General features: G+C 34.4%; 1 protein-coding gene across 1 annotated transcript in view; it reads right to left on the bottom strand.

Annotated features, from left to right (window-relative positions):
* LOC127880014 (uncharacterized) overlaps positions 1 to 18,316 on the bottom strand; it is an 84,952-nt gene extending 66,636 nt beyond the window's left edge. The window contains exon 1 of the mRNA XM_052427216.1: positions 18,022 to 18,316. The gene's annotated coding sequence lies outside the window, so the exon portion shown is untranslated. The remainder of the gene's footprint in view (positions 1 to 18,021) is intronic.
* Positions 18,317 to 21,672: the final 3,356 nt, after the last annotated feature.

The following is a 21,672-nucleotide window of genomic DNA, read 5'->3' on the forward strand; positions in this document are numbered from 1 at the left end:
GAATAGGCGTGATCACTACATATGCAGTGACTTATGAAAAAGGCTTTAGGGAAATGAAAATTTATGTTTTGTGTAAATTCTTAAAATTCTGGTTTTGATAAATTCTGCTGCAATTAAGCAATTCAGTTGCATACAACCGCTGGTCCATTAACTCAATGCAGAATTGTTAAAAATTGTAAAATAATTGTTTTAATATGAACCAGCAAAAGTAATATAAAACAATAAGAACTTCATTGCATACACTTTTATAATCAACACTAAATATTCAACTATATGACAGTAAAATTAAAAATATTTTTTGTTTTTTACATAACAATATATTTTCCCACAATTATTTTTTATATAAATAGCCAAGTATTTTATTTTAACAAATTTATTTAGCTTGATTAGATTGAAAGCCTAATGCTTATTTAAACCCTCTTAAAATCATTTCATGGGTTATAAAAGAAGTTGATTTCTTTGGGAAGAATCTTAAAAAAGTTCCCAAAGTGGGTATTGAATCCCTGACCTCCTGAGGTAGCTAGCCTAAGGGAGACACCATATCTATAACGCCACAGCATTTGGGTGGTAAATTTAATAAATCATTCCAAAGAAGAGCCATGTGAACCATTAAGCCCAAGAACTCAACATATTTGGCATTTAAAAAGTATGCAGTGATTTGTACATGGGATTATTTTAGAAAACAAATTATTGTTTAATAATAATAATAATTATGTAATTTGTTTTTAAATAAAAGCAGTATTTAATTTCCTATTCGCTATTTTTGTGAAGCTGATAATTAGACATTTAAATATAAAAGAAACATCATGAAAAACTCACCAATTTTCCATCTAACACAACTTATCCAAAACTTCAAACATAATTATTTATTTCTACATTTCACATAATAACACATGAATTAAGCCCAATATCTGATAGGCAAATATTTATTCTTTAACCATCTAATGTCCCTCATTGTTAAGTATTACTGCCTTGTAACCTGTCTGGCTATGTGATGAAGCAGAGCATGATTCAACAATTTTCTCCAATCAATAAGCCTCACTTGAGGATCGATGTATCTGCACAATAACTTGCATGTTTGTCTGTGATTCAAGACTCATAAAAGTATATATTATTCTACTTGCAATTACCTTTGAGCTATTATTGAAAAGATAATTTCAGAAACAGAATTTTTATGATAATTGTTAGGTTTACAGGTTTACAAAAATACTTGCATCCACATTTTTGCACCCTTGCTTCCAAGTAAACAATTATTCTGACCAATGCATCACATAACTGATAAAATAGAAAATAAACGTTTTACTCATAAGTTAAAAATAATTTAGCACAACATCATTTTCCAAGGCAAACTTAAATGAATATTATATGTAATATATACTTTCAGAATAAGTATTCGCACATATTCTAAAATTGACCAGATAACATTCAGAATTAATACAACATTTAAACATATTTAGTGAACAAAATAATTCTGAACATTCAATGTTTCAATTTTAATATATATGTGTGTATTTATTGCCTAAAATATGCACACTTTAATGTTTATTGATGCATACATAAAACAATTGAGCAGTTTTATGTTGCAATGTATTCAATTTATTCCATAGCAATAAAATAAAAAAATGTGTGACTCACTGGTGCCTGCAATTAAAAATCTATTCTCTCAATGCTTTCACTTGAACAAGCATACTTGTTAAAAGGTGAATACTAGGTGCATTTTCAAGAGTTTGTCATTGGTTTGAGTACTTTGCACTCGTAAGAAAAGATATTTTGTTTAAAACTTATTACGTAATAGGCAACCTTCCCTCACAAGCAACATACATTCTATGTTATATGACATGATTCATTATTTTCAAGTTACTCACTCATTAGCAGGAAATAAATAACAAATAACACAATACAACTGATTTAAAGTTGTGTTTTTAATGCTATTTTGATGTGTTACAAGGTTTACAAATAAATGTTTATCTGTAAATAAACCTAAATGTGTGTTTGTTCTGCACATTAGAACACCAAACCTTGGTTTATTCACAATTGGGAATACTCTTGATATTTTATTCTGAATAATTACCCACATCATGCAAAAATGGGTCTTATGCCACTGTTTTTAAACCTTTTGTGTCTGCTGTCAAACTTGCATGAGTTTTAAAGCAGATACATGTAGGGTAGCTTCTGGCCAGACTGCACGACTACGCAGGCTGGTTAGACCAACGCTTATTGTCTCAAGCGGTTTAAGACTCATTTTTGCATGACAAGCTTAATATAAAAATGAACATATGAAAAGCCTACTTAAAGGTCGAAAGACTTTCAATATCATACACATTTTAGGAAAATCATGGACAGTCTGAACACAGCTACAATACAGATTTGGAAATGGGTGTCAAGAAATCTTGTGAAAACAAAACATTCATATAAAATAGACATTCCAAATAATTCACACAGCCAGTTAAAATTTTAATTGAGATCATTGGCGTCGCACTGGAGTGCAGCGACTAGTATGTTATGCGTTTTTTTTTCGCTTATGGGAGGAGAAGTTATTTTACATATCAATGTATATATTTTTGTTAGAAGAAAATTGCATAGTGGTGATTTTTTGTGTAAATTAGTGTAAATAAGTACTGCATTTGTGCCTATTACATTTATTACAACTTTTATACATAATATTTATTTTGCAGAGAGATGTATGTATATACATCTGCACATTCACAAGAAACGAGTGAAAATTAATGCCTGGTGGCAAAGTGTTCTAAATCATTAAATGTATATATGGCAACATTTGGTGTGCCTGGTGGCAAAATGTTCTAAATCATTAAATGTATATATGGCAACATTGGGTGTGCCTTGTGGCAAAGTGTTCTAAATCATTAAATGTATATATGGCAATATTGAGTGTGCCTGGTGGCAAAGTGTTCTTAATCATTAGTGTTCTAAATCATTAAATGTATATATGGCAACATTGGGTGTGCCTGGTGGCAAAGTGTTTTAAATCATTAAATGTATATATGGCAACATTGGGTGTGCCTGGTGGCAAAGTGTTCTAAATCATTAAATGTATATATGGCAACATTGGGTTTGCCTGGTGGCAAAGTGTTCTGAATCATTAAATGTATTTATGGCAACATTGGGTGCATATTTATTAAATAATTATATAGTTTTAGCATCTATTCTTTGTGTTCAAATATTGTGAAAACATTAATATAATTACCTAGCTTTTTTCCCTGGGTAAGTAACATTAGCCTCATAGAACTTGGACAAATATAATTGATATGCATAAATGTAATAATAAAATGAATGTAGTAAATGTAATAAATGAAAAATAAACATATACATGTACATATGTATGAAGTGGCACTTGTTAAGAGTAGTTCTGTGAAATTTTCTGTAAAATCCCTTGAGAAACACATGAAAATATGAATAGAAATACTGTAAATAGCATATCTTGAAAATATTTACCAGGAGACTTCATGTTATCATACTTGTGAAAGTTAAAATTTATCTTTTAAGAAATGAAAGTGAAATTGGACTCTAAAGATATTGATGACAATATATTTACTACCACGTACGTAAAGAATAAACACAAGTGCTAAATGTAACATAATCATCATGAACAAAAAGATTTAACAACATAGATTTACTACATTTAACGTAGCGCACCTCTAATGATTTCCCGCTATTTATTTAACGATCATTGCCGATCTTCAATGATCGCTTATTTCCGAGAGATGCATTTTATTTTTTTCAAACTTCCAATTTTGATATATGTTTAACTTATTCATTTAGAATACATTATTTTCACTATAAATATTGACTTTGATACAATTATCATCTGAAAAATACGATTTCGCGATTTCTTCAAAGATCGAGCGAGCCTTTTACCTGTTTACTTATGGATATCTTATTTAAGGATGCTCTAATGTGAAGTTGTTGTGGCCCAGTGGTTAAGGCGATTGACTAGAAATCTTTTGGGATCGTCCCGCGCAGGTTCGATTCCTGCCGACATCGCATACTTTTTGCGACGCGTTTTATTTCTTTTCTAACGTAATTTGATTTAATATAGCACATAAGCTATGTTTATTGTTAAATATGTTGAAAATTGTTTGCACATCCTTCAATTTTAAAATTAAAACAACGTTATGGCTAAATTGATTAATTTACTGCTGAAAATATGAATGATGCATGTTGCATTTTAATTTTTATTTCAAAAAGTAAACGGTAAATCTGTCAATTATTTGGTATTTTTGCTTTATATAGTGTTTCTATAAAAACTAAGTTTAAAATATAACTTAAATGCTACTATTTTGAATTTTATGACACTTTGTTTTTAACCGACCCAATTTTTACTTGGCTGAAATCACTTACATATCATGGCGCTATTCTATAGATTAAAATTTGTAAAAAATAAATGTCTGTAAAATAATACTTATTTCATCTTGTTTAAACTTTAAACACCTTTACTGCATCTGTACACACCAACTGCATTCCCATATTTGGAAATTTGAATGAATTATGGAAATTTTATATACCCCAGGGGTGAAAATAAACTGGACAAAAGCCGAGCGTGAGGGTGGTTTTGAAAAAATCGGTATATTTTTTTTTAAAGCATGGAAAGCCTACCTACAAATTTGCATGTAGTTCAGTGAAATGATGCTGATTAGGAAAATAATTAATTAAATTATATTTGGATATGTGCCCATTAGAGGTGCGCTACCTTAACAACAGAGATTTGCTATTTTAGAATAAGATGAGTAATCTGCAAAAGCTAAATGTAGCATTTTGCTCTTCAACTTAAAAAAACAACAAATAGATCCTCAAATAGTTCTCATTTTTTAATTAAGCAAGGAATACAAAAAGAAATGTAATAAATTAATTAACAGTCAATATCTTCTGTATTTTAATTGACTACTTTTGAAACAGCTATCTCAGTTCCTTGTTTTGTAAACAATGCTATCATGTTTGACAGATCTGTTGATGGCAGAAAACAGTAAACATTGTCGAAATGGGCACACAATCATTGCCAGACCATTATAGAACAATCAGAAGTTAGACAGATGTTGCCAAGTTTGGAAATAAAGGCCAAACAGGATATGATTATTCCTTACACATGTCAGCCTTTGTTTTTTATTAGTACAATAATTTTCTTACTCCATTAATTATGTTATTTCCGTATGACTTCAGGTCCAATATTTATGTCTGCGTTTCACATGTTGGTTTTGCACCTTGACAATGAGTCTAAGACATTGACAAAGACAGATTTAATACATGGCAAAAGACATAATTAACACATGGCCAAAGACAGGTTTAAAACATGGAAAATGACAGGTTTTAGACATGGCCAAAGACAAACTTAAGACATGGTATAATACAGGTTTAAGACATGGCCACAGAAATAATTAAGACATGGCCAATGACAGGTTTCAGACATGACTTAAGACAGGTTTAAGACATGGCCTAAGCCATGTTTAAGACATGTTCAAGACAAGTTTAATAAATGGCCAGAGACAGGTTTAAGACATTGCCAAAGACAGATTTAAGACATGACAAAAGACAGGTTTAAGACATGGCCAAAACCAAGTTTAAGACATGACCAAAAAAGACAGGTCATGGACATGACCAAAGACAGATAAAAGACATGACCAAAGGCATGTTTAATACATGGAAAAAAGGCTTAGGACATGGCTCATGACAGGTTTAAGACGTGGCAAAAGGCAGATTTAATACATGGCCAAAAACGGGTTTAATGCATGGTCAAAGACCTCATTCAGACATAGCCAAAGACCTTATTAAGATATGGCCAAAGACTTAATAAGAACAGGGCAAAAGACAGGTTTAAGACATGGAAAAAGAGGGGTTTTAGACATGGCAAAATACAGCTTTAAGGCATGGCCACAGAAATAATTAAGACATGGCAAATGACAGGTTTCAGACATGACTAAAGAAAGGTTAAAGACATGGACTAAGCCATGTTTAAGACATGTTCAAGACAATTTTAATTAAGACAGGTTTAAGACATGGCCAAAAACAGGTTTAAGACATGACCAAACAAGAAATGTGTCCACAAGACACGGATGCCCCCAACTGTAACTTTGTCACTACATAAAAGTATAGGTAGAAGTTATTAGCTTTTTTCAAATCCTTAACGCAGATTTCGAACCTAAACGCGGACCCTAAGTTCAAGGTCAAGGTCACAGGGGTCAAAATTTGTGTGCGTATGGAAAGGCCTTGTCCATATACACATGCATGCCAAATATGAAACTACTATCTGAAGCGACATAGAAGTTATGAGAATTTTTCGAAATCTAAACGCAATGTTAGAATATCAAAATAAATCAGAAAGCCACATAAACTAGAGAGCGGACAACATGCTTTATCCTTGAAATGCACTAAGTGACCCCGTGACCTAGTTTTTGACCCGGCATGACCCATATTCGAACTTGACCTAGATATTGTCTTGATACAACTTCTTACCAAGTTTAGTAAAGATCAGATGAAAACTACTTCAATTAGAGAGCAGACACCATGCTAAATCCTTGAAATGCACTAAGTGACCTCGTGACCTAGTTTTTGATCCGGCATGACCCATATTCGAACTTGACCTAGATATTGTCTTGATACAACTTCTGACCAAGTTTAGTAAAGATCAGATGAAAACTACTTCAATTAGAGAGCGGACACCATGCTAAATCCTTGAAATGCACTAAGTGACCCTGTGACCTAGTTTTTGACCCGGCATGACCCATATTCGAACTTGACCTAGATATTGTCTGGATACAACTTCTTACCAAGTTTGGTAAAGATCGGATGAAAACTATTTGAATTAGAGAGCGGACACGAAAAGTGTGACCGACCGACCGACCGATGGACAGTGCGAAAACTATATACCCCCTTTTCTTTGAAATGGGGGCATAAAAAGGTTTCAGACATGACCAAAGACAGATTTGATACATGGCCAAAGACAGGTTTAATACATGGCCAAAGACAGGTCAAGGACATGACCAAAGACAGATAAAAGACATGACCATAGACAGGTTTAATACATGGAAAAAACAGGTATAAGTCATGGCTAATGACAGGTTTAAGACGTGGCCAAAGGCAGGTTTAATACATGGCCAAAGACTGGTTTAATAGATGGCCAAAGACATAATTAAGACATAGCCAAAGACCTTATTGAGATATGACCAAAGGCTAAAATAGGACATGGCAAAAGACAGGCTTAAGACATGGAAAAAGAGGGGTTTTTTACAGTGCAAAATGCAGGTTTAAGACATGGCCATATAAATAATTAAGACATGGCCAATGACAGGTTTCAGACATGACTAAAGACAGGTTTAAGACATGACCTAAGCCATGTTTAAGACATGTTCAAGACAAGTTAAATAAATGGCCAAAGACAGGTTTAAGACATTGCCAAAGACAGGTTTAAGACATGACCAAAGACAGGTTTAAGACATGGCCAAAAATAGGTTTCAGACATGACCAAAAAAGGTTTCAGACATGACTAAAGACAGATTTGATACATGGCTAAAGACAGGTTTAAGACATGAACAAAGACAGGTCAAGGACATGACCAAAGACAGATAAAAGACATGACCAAATGCAGGTTTAATACATGGAAAAACAGGTTTAAGCATGGCTAATGACAGGTTTAAGACTAGGCAAAAGGCAGGATAAATACATGGCCAAAGACTGGTTAAATACATGGCCAAAGACCTAATTAAGACAAAGCCAAAGACAGACCTTATTGAGATATGGCAAAATACTTAATTAAGACATGGCAAAAGACAGGTTTAAGACATGGAAAAAGAGAGGTTTTAGACATGGCTAAATACAGGTTTAAGACCTGGCCAGGGATAGGTTTAAGACTTATCAAAAGACAGGTTTGAGACATGACCAAAGAGATGTTAAAACATGCCAACCACAGGTTCAAACATGACCAAAGACAGGTTTAAGACATGGTAAAAGACAGGTTTAAGACATGACCAAAGACAAGTTTAAGCTGTGACTAAAGCCAGTTTTAAGACATAGCCAAAGACAGGATTAAGATATGGTCAAAGACAGGTTTAAGACATGACTAAAGAAAGGTTTAAGACATGGCCAAAGACAGGTTTAAGACATTACTAAATACAGGTTTAAGACATTGGCAAAGGCATGTTGAAGACATGACCAAAGACAGATTTAACACATGACCAAAGACAGGTTTAAGACATGACCAAAGGCAGATTTCAAACATGGCCAAAGAAAAGTTTCAGACATAACCAAAGACATGTTAGGGGCATGACCAAAGACAGGTTTAAGACATGGTAAAATGCAGTGTTAAGACATGATCAAAAACATGTTTAATACATGATCAAATACAGGTTTTAAACATAGTCAACGACAGATTTAAGACATGGACAAAGACAGGTTTAAAAGATGACCAAAGACAGGTTTAAGACATGACCAAAACAGGTTTAAGACATGGCAAATGAAAGGTTAAAGACATGGTCAAAGAAAGGTTAAAGACATGGCTAAAGACAGGTTTTAGACATGGCCAATTGCAGGTTTAAAACAGCAACACAGACATATAGCTAGGTCAAAGATACAATGAATATCAATCAAGACAGGTCTAAGATGTTTACAAAGACATTTTTAAGACATTGAAAAAGCCATGTCTAAGACATTGCCAAAATCAGGTTAAACAAACATTTACAAAGATATGTCTAAGACATTTACAAATACATGTTTTAAAGATTGACAAAGACCAGTCAAAAACATAGATAAAGACAAATATAAGACATGGACAAAGATATAGATATTAGAACTGACAAAGATAGATCTAAGACATTGATAAAGACAGGTCGTAGTCATGGAGAAAGACAAGTCTAAGACATGAAAGAGAAAGGTCTAAATAACTTACAAAGACTGGTCTTATGTACATAAGCAAGTGATTGATTTTGTACTTGAAGTAATGAATGATAATATACTTGAACAATTTAATGATTTTGTGCTTCAACAAGTGAGTGGTTATGTTTCTGAGCAAGGAACTGGTTTTGTATCTGAGGAGGTCAATCATTATGTTCCTGTGCAAACAAATGATTATGTCCCTGTGCAAGCGAATGGTTATATACCAGGGTGAGTGAAGGGTCCGAGCAAGTGGATGTCAAACCTAGTGAATATTATTGCCTATTCACTTTGGCAGTCAAATGGTAATGTGCCTGAGCAAGTAAATTGTATTTTTCATGAGCATTTAAAAAGTTATGTCTATTTGCAAAAGAATTTTTACGTAATAATCGTTAATTGTGCAGGTGAATAAGTTTGAACCTGGTTTGTATCACGGCAAGTAAATGTTTTTGTACCAAGTAAAATGAATTGTTATGTACCTTGGCAAAGGAATGGTTATGTTCCTGTACAAGTAAATAGTTATTTGCCAGCGCAACTAAATGTTTGGGTACCTGGAAAATTCAATAGTTATGAACCCTGGCTGTCAAATTGTTATTTACTGAGCAATTGAAAATGGTGTTGTACCTGAGCAAGTAAATAGGTATGCCCTTGTGCAAGTGAATTGTAATGGACCAGAGTGAGTCAATGGTTATGTACCTCATCCAGTGAATGTATATCAATCGTATGATTCCCTAATATCGTGCGTCTCCAGGTCTTGAGCATTTTGTTTACATTAAGAACAAGACTCTTGTGATGACGTCATATGCATGCACTTGGAAAATTTTTATAAACCGACATAACTTAAATTGAAAAAACAAAAATTAGGAAAAAAACAAGTATAATGGCATTTCAAAATCTTAGTTTTACTAAAATAATACAAATTTATCCATATTCCATTCATTGTTTTTGTTCTTTTGACTACATAAAGTGCAAAGTGAAGCAGACGACGTAAACATTACACTTTGATTGACAGCGCTTCATATCAGAAATCGTAGTAAATTATTACTGTTAGTAGATTTTTCAGACAAACTTTTAAAAATGGTGATTTTTCACTTTTTTGCTTTTTTTGAGGCTTTTCGAAAAGAAATAAAGAAAAAAATATTGTAATCACCAAAAGCCCTCTCCAATTCATACAAACTAGTGAAAAAAGATGGTCTCATTCAACATGCAACAAACTGCTCTTCGAGACGCAACTTCAACATTCAATCTGCCGGAGGTGTGCCTTTGTTAACATATGATGAAAAACTAAATTAGATGGAACATTTAAAAAGAATGGCTGAATATATCTATGTGTACACTATATGAAAGAATGTATTTACATTGCATTGACTTTGCTGTTCAGTTGGGAAAAAGATAAACAAGATAACCACCTGTCTGTAAAATGGTTCTATGATTTCTTGAAGCCTCGGCAAAAATTCAAAGTTCTAAAACAGAGAGCCCTTTATCAAGCTCTAGCTATGATTGCTCTTGTGATGACATTTACAAAACATGAATTAACTGATAAACCCCACCAGATTTTCACCATTGATGAAAAATGGATAACAGTTAATCACAAACCACCATCCATAGTTGCTGGTGCTTATTACTGCCCTTAGTCTGTCTGGAAAAGAGCAGACAATCACAATAATTGGCTGCGGGAATGCAGCAGTGCAAGCTGTACCCGATAAATGTTTACCCAGGCCAACTTATGAGACCTGACTTGTTGAGTGGTGCAATGGCTTTAATGTAACAGTAAGCGAGACTGGACAGTCAAATGGTTGTGTTTTTCGCACCTACTTAAAGCAGTATTTCCTCACGATAACTCCATGATCTATTGACCAGACGAAATTACTGCTACTTACGGGCGATAAATCCCATGTTTCGGTTGGTTAAATAAAATGGGCTTTGATTAAAACCTCATTATATTTGTTCTACCCCCTCGTTGCAGCCTTATCCTTAAACCTGCAGACACCTGTTAGGTACCAGGGCAAGTGAATGGATAGGTACCAGGATAAGTGAATACTAATAGGTACCATGGCACATTTTCGGGGTTTTATCAGGGCAAGGGAATGGTAGTGTACCGCGTAAGTTAATGGTTACGTACCTGGTAAGTACAAGATCATGGACCTGCAAATTAATATTATGAATTGTGTCAAATGAAATTGTAATGTATTGTGGCCAGTGAAATGGTTATGTATAGTGGCAAATGAAATGGTTATGCATTGTGTCAAGTGAAATGGTAATGTATTGTGGCCAGTGAAATGGTTATGTATTGTGACCAGTGAAATGGTTATGTATTGTGGCCAGTGAAATGGTTATGTATTGTGGCAAGTGAAATGGTAATGTATTGTGGTCAGTGAAATGGTTATTTATTGTGGCCAGTGAATTGTTATGTACATGTATTGTGGCCAGTGAAATGTTTATGTATTATGGCCAGTGAAGTGGTTATGTATTGTGGTCAGTGAAATGATTATGTTTTGTGGGCAGTGAAATGGTTATATATTGTGGCCAGTGAAGTGGTTATGTATTGTGGCAAGTGAAATGGTCATGTTTTGTGGTCAGTGAAGTGGTAATGTATTGTGGCCAGTGAAATAGTTATGTATTGTGGCAAGTGAAATGGTTATGTATTGTTGAAAGTAAAATGGTTTATGTATTGTGGCAAGTGAAATGGTTATGTAATGTGGCAAGTGAAATGATTATGTATTGTGGCAAGTGAAATGGTTATGTATTGTGGCAAGTGAAATGGTTATGTATTGTGGCCAGTGAAGTGTTTATGTATTGTAGACATTGAAATAGTTATGTATTGTGGCAAGTGAAATGGTTATGTATTGTGGCAAGTGAAATGGTTATGTATTGTGGCAAGTGAAATGGTTATGTATTGTGGCCAGTGAAATGGTAATGTTTTGTGGCAAGTGAAATGGTTATGTATTGTCGCAAGTGAAGTGGTTATGTATTGTGACCAGTGAAATGGTTATGTATGTGGCCAGTGAAGTGTTTATGTATTGTGGCCATTGAAATGGTTATGTATTGTGACCAGTTAAATGGTTATGTATGTGGCCAGTGAAGTGTTTATGTATTGTGGCCATTGAAATAGTTATGTATTGTGGCAAGTGAAATGGTTATGTATTGTGGTCAGTGAAATGGTTATGTATTGTAGCCAGTGAAATAGTTGTTTTGTGGGCAGTGAAATGGTTATGTATTGTGGCAAGTGAAGTGGTTATGTATTGTGGCCAGTGAAATGGTTATGCATGTGGCCAGTGAAATGGTTATGTATTGTGGCAAGTGAAATGGTTATGTATTGTGGCCAGTGAAGTTTTTATGTATTGTTGCCATTGAAATAGTTATGTATTGTTGACATTGAAATGGTTATGTATTGTGGCCAGTGAAGTGGTTATGTATTGTGGCATGTGAAATGGTTATGTATTGTGGCAAGTGAAATGGCTATGTATTGTGGCCATTGAAATGATTTTGTATTGTGGCAAGTGAATTGGTTATTTATTGTGGCCAGTGAAATGTTTATGTAAATGGCCAGTGAAGTGGTTATGTATTGTGACCAGTGAAATAGTTATGTATTGTGGCAAGAGAAATGGTTATGTATTGTGGCGTGTTAAATGGTTATGTATTGTGGCCAGTGAAGTGTTTGTTTATTGTGGCCAGTGAAATGGTTATGAATTGTGGCCAGTGAAATAGTTATGTATTGTGGCAATTGAAATGGTTATGTATTGTGGACAGTGAAATGGCTATGTATTGTGGCCAGTGAAACGATAATGTATTGTGGCTAGTGAAATGGTTATGTATTGTGGCAATTGAAATGGTTATGTAATGTGGCAAGTGAAATGGTTATGTATTGTAGCCATTGAAATGATTATGTATTGTGGCAAGTTTATTGGTTATTTATTGTGGCCAGTGAAATGTTTATGTAAATGGCAAGTTAAGTGGTTATGTATTGTGACCCATGAAATAGTTATGTATTGTGGCAAGTGAAATGGCTATGTATTGTGGCAAGTTAAAGCGGGTATATACGATTTTGTCAAATATTTATGAATTTATATAAAATGTGTAAAAAACTTAGTATATATATATTTCAATATAAATTAAAATAAAAGTTAAGAAGAACATGTGTCGAAAAATGCGGAATAAGCCAGATATTTAATTCTGAAATTGAAAACGGCTGTACAGCCGAATTCGCCAGCATGTATACCATACATGTACGATGTGAATCTAAACTTAGTTTAACGGTTTATTTGAATTCCTGCAACGATATCTATTCATACGACACACGAACACTAACTCCGATCCTAATACAAAGACGAATGCTTCGGTTATTGTAGGAAAATATGTACGTCACAATCGGCTCGGTGCGCTAATTTGTCTTTGCTGCATTTTATGAAATTCGGCTTTAATGTATAATTTTTCTTGCCTATTTTGTGTTATTGTAACATATTTTATCAATATATTACAATTAAGCACATAAAAAAAATCGTATATACCCGCTTTAATGGTTACGTATTGTGGCCAGTGAAGTGTTTGTGTTTTGTGGCCAGTAAAATGGTTATGAATTGTGGCCAGTGAAATAGTTATGTATTGTGGCAAGTGAAATGGTTTTGTATTGTGGAAAGTGAAATGGCTAATTATTGTGGCCAGTGTAGTGTTTAGTGGGCAGTGAAATGTTAATGTATTGTGGCAAGTGAAGTGCTATGTATTGTGGCCAGTGAAATGATTGTGTATGTGACCAGTGAAATGGTTATGTATTGTGGCAAGTGAAATGGTTATGTATTGTGGCAAGTGAAATGGTTATGTATTGTGGCCATTGAACTAGTTATGTATTGTTGCCATTGAAATGGTTATGTATCGTGGCCAGTGAAATGATAATGTATTGTGGCACGTGAATTGGTTATGTATTGTGGCAAGTGGAATGGTTTGTATTGTGGCCAGTGAAATGGTTATGTATTGTGACATGTGAAATGGTTATGTATCATGGCAAGTGAAATGGTTATGTAGTGTGGCAAGTGAAATGGTTATGTATTGTGGCCTCTGAAATGGTTATGTAGTGTGGCCAGTGAAATAGTTATGTATTGTGGCAAGTGATATGGTTATGTATTGTTGCCAGTGAAATACTTATGTATTGTTGCAAGTGACATGGTTATTTATTGTGGCCAGTGAAATAGTTATGTATTGTGGTCAGTGAAATGGTTATGTATTGTTGCCAGTTAAATCAGTTTTTGTAATGTGGCCTGGAAATGGTTATGTATTGTAGCAAGTGAAATGGTTATGTATTGTGGCAAGTGAAATGGTTATGTAATGTGGCAAGTAAAATGGTTATGTATTGTGGCAAATAAAATGGTTATGTATTGTGGCAAGTGAAATGGTTATGTAATGTGGCAAGTAAAATGGTTATGTATTGTGGCAAATAAAATGGTTATGTATTGTGTTCTGAAACTTATTTCTTTAAATATGCAGGTTTTACAAGCGGTTCAGCAAGAGCATATTTCATGCTGTTTTCTTCATCTGGTTTGAACTATTATTTTATCACAAGTAATCACAAGTTATTTTCGAGAATTGTGGATACCTACATAACCTAACATCAAGGAAATACATTATCAGCACTGTTTACCTTGTGGCCAAAAATATTCCAACATGAGATACTTGTCAAACAAGAACAAAGCATGCAATCACAATATTTGTAACAATATTCTCTGAGTTTGGAAACAACTGTCCTAAATATACCTCACCAACTGACAACATGGCGATTGCGGAGCATGCATTTTCTGCTAGTAACACATGTATGAATCACCAGAACACTTACGGTACACATAAATACTGGCATCATAAATATCAAAAGCTATTAGCTAAGAACTAATGATAGTATGACCTGCATCCTGAATGAGATTTCTATGCTTCTAGCATGGGATATTTCCAGAATTTAAGCTGCACAGTTACCGACCTCTTCCCAGTGAATTACAAGTGTTGTTTTTTTCTTTTTAAGATATGTTAATTACAATACAAACATCAAATTAAAGGAGGAACACAAAACATGTTATAATACTATTATAATTATAAAAGAATTGCAGCAAAAATTAAAGTGCCTGCCTGAGAAAACAATTTTTTTTTCAAAGTTCTGTCTTGTGTGAGAAAACTACTCAATGTGCCACAGTAAGAAAAAATATTGAAATAAACTGATATGTGTTTTCTATATTATGAAATGTTCCTGATTTTCACATTTAAATAGGCTGTATAGATCATACACAATACTATAATTTCCTCTTTTGTGTAATAAATCATCACTGTAGCCACGATGTCACATTCAAACTAATGTTTAGGGGGAAAAAAGGACTGAACATGAGCTGATCATATATCAATTATGATCATGTAAGTGTATTATGAGGCTTATTATTAAGTAATGACACGTTCCGTTTTATTGAATTTTTAGTATAGTAGAAGTTTCTTCTAAAAAAAAATCAAATACGGGCAGAAAGTGAATTCTGCACAGGCTAATCTGGGATGACAATATGCACATGCATTTAGCCCTGTTTTCCCAGACCAGGGTGCAGCTCAATAGCATATCCAAGGCTCAAATGATTTGTTCAAAGTGGAATCACATTTTTTTATTCACTGCAAAGTTTTATAGTCTTAAGAGATGACAAGATGAGTTCTTTTTATTGATGAAGAATGAGTAACATCTTTATTTAACAGTTCAGTAATTTGATACAACCAGTACAAAATGATTTCAGTGGGCAGACTCATGGAAAACTGGGTTTCATCCACAAAAATAAAGGGGTGTCTCAGATCACAGGTGGTAAGGGTGTGGCTTATATAATGATATTAATTAGTGAAAACATCATTTTGAATGATAAATAATCATATTATAACGAAAACTCAACTTTTCTGGAAAAAAAAATTCACTGTCAAATATACATATATAACAAGGTATTCAACTCGAAATCACCTGAAAACAGGGTGAATCGCTTTGAACAGCCATTACTTCATCAATTTTGCAGCGATGGTCACGATCTTGGTCTTATTCAACGCATAAATGAATTTCCTATCTGGAAATGTACATGTCTTGCAATATTTTTAAAAATACTTGGTCAACTTTTAAGAAATAACACGATACACAACTCGCGTCAACCACTTGACATCGATCAGACCGGATCTAAGACTGAAATCTTCACGGAGTAAAGGGCATTTTCCCAGCAAAGTTCACGGACCTCGATACCATAATTCAATAAAACGTATGAAAAAACATTCTTACCACGCTTGCCGTTGCATTATGCATAAATATTAACTGTCCAGCGCCGTTTGAAACCTTTGTTTACATACATTTCAACTAGCTGACATTTTAAACACACGAGTGATTTCATTGGTCCAATGCGAAGGTGTGTCTTTACACCTGGAGATTTCATTCATTAATCCTGTCTGATCGCTGTCACGTAGGTTACGCAAATTGTATATCGTTTTATTTTTTTAACATTTGACCCAGCTTGTGTAGAAATATAACAAGATATATACATTTCCAGAAAGGATATTCATTTCTGCGTTGAATAAGATCGGGTTCATGAAAATCGCTGCAAAATTGGTGAATTAATGGCTGTTCAAAGCGATGCACCCTGTTTTCGGGTGATTTCGAGTTGAATACCTTGTTATATACATATATGATAGTGAATTAATTTTTTCAGACAAGTTGATTTTTCGTTATAATATGATTATTTATCATTCAAAATGATGTTTTCACTAATTAATATCACAGCCACACGCTAAGCACCTGTGTCTCAGATTAAGATGCGCAGGTTTATAAAGAACGACACTTTCCACTTTTATTGATTTCTATAGTTTACAGGAAGTATCTTCTTAAGGGAAATGTTATTTAGACTGAGTGTGTCTCACATTAGCCTGTGTGTTAGACTGAGTGTGTCTCACATTAGCCTGTGTGTTAGACTGAGTGTGTCTCACATTAGCCTGTGTGTTAGACTGAGTGTGTCTCACATTAGCCTGTGTGTTAGACTGAGTGTGTCTCACATTAGCCTGTGTGTTAGACTGAGTGTGTCTCACATTAGCCTGTGTGTTAGACTGAGTGTGTCTCACATTAGCCTGTGTGTTAGACTGAGTGTGTCTCAGATTAGCCTGTGTGTTAGACTGAGTGTGTCTCACATTAGCCTGTTATTTAGACTGAGTGTGTCTCACATTAGCCTGTGTGTTAGACTGAGTGTGTCTCACATTAGCCTGTGTGTTAGACTGAGTGTGTCTCACATTAGCCTGTGTGTTAGACTGAGTGTGTCTCACATTAGCCTGTGTGTTAGACTGAGTGTGTCTCAGATTAGCCTGTGTGTTAGACTGAGTGTGTCTCAGATTAGCCTGTTATTTAGACTGAGTGTGTCTCACATTAGCCTGTGTGTTAGACTGAGTGTGTCTCACATTAGCCTGTGTGTTAGACTGAGTGTGTCTCACATTAGCCTGTGTGTTAGACTGAGTGTGTCTCACATTAGCCTGTGTGTTAGACTGAGTGTGTCTCACATTAGCCTGTGTGTTAGACTGAGTGTGTCTCACATTAGCCTGTGTGTTAGACTGAGTGTGTCTCACATTAGCCTGTGTGTTAGACTGAGTGTGTCTCAGATTAGCCTGTGTGGACTATGTTATTTAGACTGAGTGTGTCTCAGATTAGCCTGTGTGGACTATTTAGACTGAGTGTGTCTCAGATTTAGACTGAGTGTGTCTCAGATTTAGACTGAGTGTGTCTCAGATTAGCCTGTGTGGACTATTTAGACTGAGTGTGTCTCAGATTAGCCTGTGTGGACTTGTTCACAGGCTAAATCTTGGTTGATACATTACTTACATGCATAAAGCCTGGTTTTCTCAGAGACCAGCTCCATTATTGCTGACAAACTGTTCAATAAACAAGTCAAAAGGACATCATAGTTACAAACTGAAATTCAACAGTAAATATTGTCCAAATCATATTAATCTGAGGTCCTTGTGGTTAAATACATAAATGCCCCTGAACTTCTGACTATTGTTATGTTTATTAGCTGATGAACAATAAGAAATCTTTAATTATTTTTCATTAAAACACTACAAAACGAACTTTATAATATGTAGTAATATTCCATTAATAGTAACACCAAAACTTACCAAAAAGGTTTGTGTCCAATTCCATTTTACATCATTTCATAAAACCATGTGTTGCACTCTCAATCACAATGAAGATATAGGCTTTAAAAAATAGAGTTATTTCCACACCCAACAAGACAATGAGAAAATAACAATCGATCCTTTTATGAACACAGAAATGGTAATTTCTGCTGGAATAAATATGGTTATAATAACATCATTTCATTAACTTAGCTTCCTTGGATTGTTTCAGCATCAAGGTGACATTATTTCCACATGAAAGACAAGACAATCATTGCCTCGGCTTAGCATTGGCAGCCTTATGCACTGATAAGCTGTGATGTATGTCACCTCTTGACTCTTTGACTCTGCCATTTCCGTGTGTAGTTGGATTCAGTGATATCTTGCCGTGTAAACCCATTATTGACAATTCTGAGAAATCTGCTTAGCATCAAAGACCTTCCATAAAAGCGTCTTTCTGTGAAAACAGGACTTAATGCATGAGTATAAGGTGCAGTCCCAGACCAGCCTGTGCCGTCCACTTCTATGGAGTTTTTACTTAAAGGAAATCTGCTCTAAACAAAAAACCACTGCAGACGGAAAGTGTCGTCCATGATCAGCCTGCGCTGACTAACCACACATCATACCTGTAGCCAGAGGGGGTGCGTTGGGTGCGTTCGCACCCAATGTTTTTTGACGAGTAAAAAAATATTTGAACTATATTAAAGATGCACCCTACTTTATTCGACGCAAAAACGATTATTTATCTTTTCCCGGAATCCATTGAGTCTTCGTATTTAAGCGTTACAATAATGTTAAATTCAATATGCTACCGACAAGAAAGAGAGAACATTTTAGATCATTATTAACAGAATGTTATGCCAGCTTCCGAAAATGACGGAAATCAAAAGACAGCCTTCGACTATTTCCGAAGACTAATGAGTCACTGGTTAATAATTTTGCATTATACCACGTTTTATAACAATTAACGATTGTATACAGAATTTTCGACAGACTGCGTTGTCTTTTTGTTATATCCCCGTACAATCATTTTCGGATAACCTTAAGGGTTTTCAGAAAAAAATATCAGCTATGTTCATGACAGGATAATTTTTTGTTGTTCTTTGGCAAGAAAATAAATCATTTCTACAAAGCAATGTAGCTTTTTTTGTAGTTTACCAACACATTATGGCATCTGTTCTGCTCTACATACAGAACTGCTCACAATGCTTTAATTATGTCAAACTTGACATTAGTAAATATGCCATACTCTGAAACAGTTTTTATAATGAATTTAAAACGTTATAACAGATATGATCAGATGGACGTGAACGTTTAATGTGCATTAACTGTGACGGATCATGAACATACAGGGAAAAAAGTCGATATCTTTTCTTCAACGTTCTGTGATACATTTATATGGGCTTTGAGACGATAGAACCAGTAGTTTGTGGTTAAATGGTCTTAATGAAACCTTAATTGTTGTATTCTGAAATTCGTTTGGAAAATGATAAGTAATTTGTTAAAAATAATTTACAAAAATACAAGTAACCAGTTATGACATTTTTATTTATGTTTAGTATTGATGCTGATTAGCGAAGACCCAGTTTTGTTAATCAGTGATTGTTGTACAAAACACTATTTGTTTTTCTTTTAATTTGCTTGATTTAAGAATGTTAGAATTTTGGAATGGTTAAATACACCAATGTTATCAAGATTTCAATAAATAATGATATTATATCCGCTTTTATTGTTGATTTTATATTCTATCAATGTGTTGTTGCATATGTAAACAAAGTGTGAGCGCGCATACTAGCTTCGGGTATAAAATAATGTATTTCCGTGACTGATAAAAAAGGTGGTTATTAAAAAACGGCAGTGGGGAATACATGTATGTTATATCATTTTCATGTCGTTCAGTTATTGAGTATAGTCAATGAATGTGAATTTTCATAAATAAAATGCTGTATAACTACAGTCTCTAAATTCAGATACAAAGCCATCAAATTGCATGATTTTATTTTTTATTTTCAAAATTGTCTAGAGGAAGGACCTTCAAATCCCCGATTGCAGGAGGGGGACCCCCCACCTACCGCTTCGCCACTTCGTTGCTCAATAACAATTGTTGATGGGAAAATTCGCACCCCCCTTTTCAAAACTCTGGCTACGGGCCTGCACATTCATATGGGTCCACACTTTATGCAAATGCATTAAGCACAGTTTTTACAGAACAAGGCTCCATTGTGAAGAAAAGAAACACAAAAACAAGAATGCTCAAGATGTAATACAGATACAAATAGAAAATATTGGCATGACGACATGCAATATATTATTGGCACAATCTTAATATTTTAAGGAAATAATACCAATGACAATATTAGAAGATATTAATTTACAGTTATTAAATGGCATCATAACATGTTAACAAACAAAATAGTAACAGAAATGAGCCATAGTTCTAAGCAACATTACCTGAGCCAAAATTGCCAATTCCTTTTATCCCTTTGCATGCTGGGAATTTTGTCGTCTGCTAAAGTGTTGTCTTCTAAATTTCTATAATTAGCATTCTCTTCGATTTTTTTTCAAAGAATACTATCAGAATAGCAAACAGTTTGGATACTGATGAGACGCCACGTTCTGTGTCGTCTCATCTGGATCCAAACTGTTTGCAAAGGCCTTCAAAATTCGGTTCCAGCACTGATTGAGATAAGGCAAACCTTCCATATCCCAGGCAAATAGTCCATATGCCAAATTAACCCAGTTAATTATGAATAAATAAATTGTCATCATGAGTCTGCATGTGTCTCAGAAGACAAAGATGATATTTATTCATATCTTTGCACACTAGTTTTTTTTCATGTTGCTCATAGGACAATATTTTAAAAAGGTACTTCTTGAATTACTACAACAAGGAAATTATAATTTCATTCTTTCACCAAAAAAAAAACTCGTTTTCTTTGAGTTTTCTGCTTAAGTGAAGCTCATAAAAAAAATATTCAAAAAAGCTTAAAGGCACAGGCTAATCAGGGACGACACTCTCCGCCTAAACTGGATTTTCGCGAAGAAGATATTTACTAGAAACGGATAGCAAAGTGTCATCACTGAGGTCCGCTCGGATTGCACAGGTTTATCTGGGACAATACTTTGAGCAAATGCATTAAGCCATCAGTATAACATGAGTGTACAAGCGCACACGTGTAAATATCGCTTGGTATCGATCAATCAAATCGATCCGTTATGTATCAAAAACAACGTATTATTAATACTAGTCGTACATACACAAGTAAATTAATAGTTTTTCTTTAACATTTGTCCCGCACAATGAGCACTGCCCCAAACAGTACGTTCCATACAAAATAAAAACATCACAGGCTACAAACATGATAATGTTGGCACAAAATACGTCGATTAAACATTACAAAACGGAAGCATTTTGGGGTTTCTGCACTCAAAATCAAACACAATTAAAAAGAACCGTTCTGACATCCTATTAGATGGAAGTTCCGAATAAACACAACGGATTCGTCATATTGTCGCAATTAACAAACACAGGTATACTCAGACGCATATTTCTCACTACGCAACCTCGTTTACCGTATGTTGAAAAGTTGGAAAACAGGCAACTCTGACTCCCGGAAGTCGACTATTCGTCGAGAGCCTGGGCCCAGATTA

Source organism: Dreissena polymorpha, chromosome 4, assembly GCF_020536995.1.
Source record: "Dreissena polymorpha isolate Duluth1 chromosome 4, UMN_Dpol_1.0, whole genome shotgun sequence".
Taxonomy (NCBI): Eukaryota; Metazoa; Mollusca; class Bivalvia; order Myida; family Dreissenidae; genus Dreissena; species Dreissena polymorpha.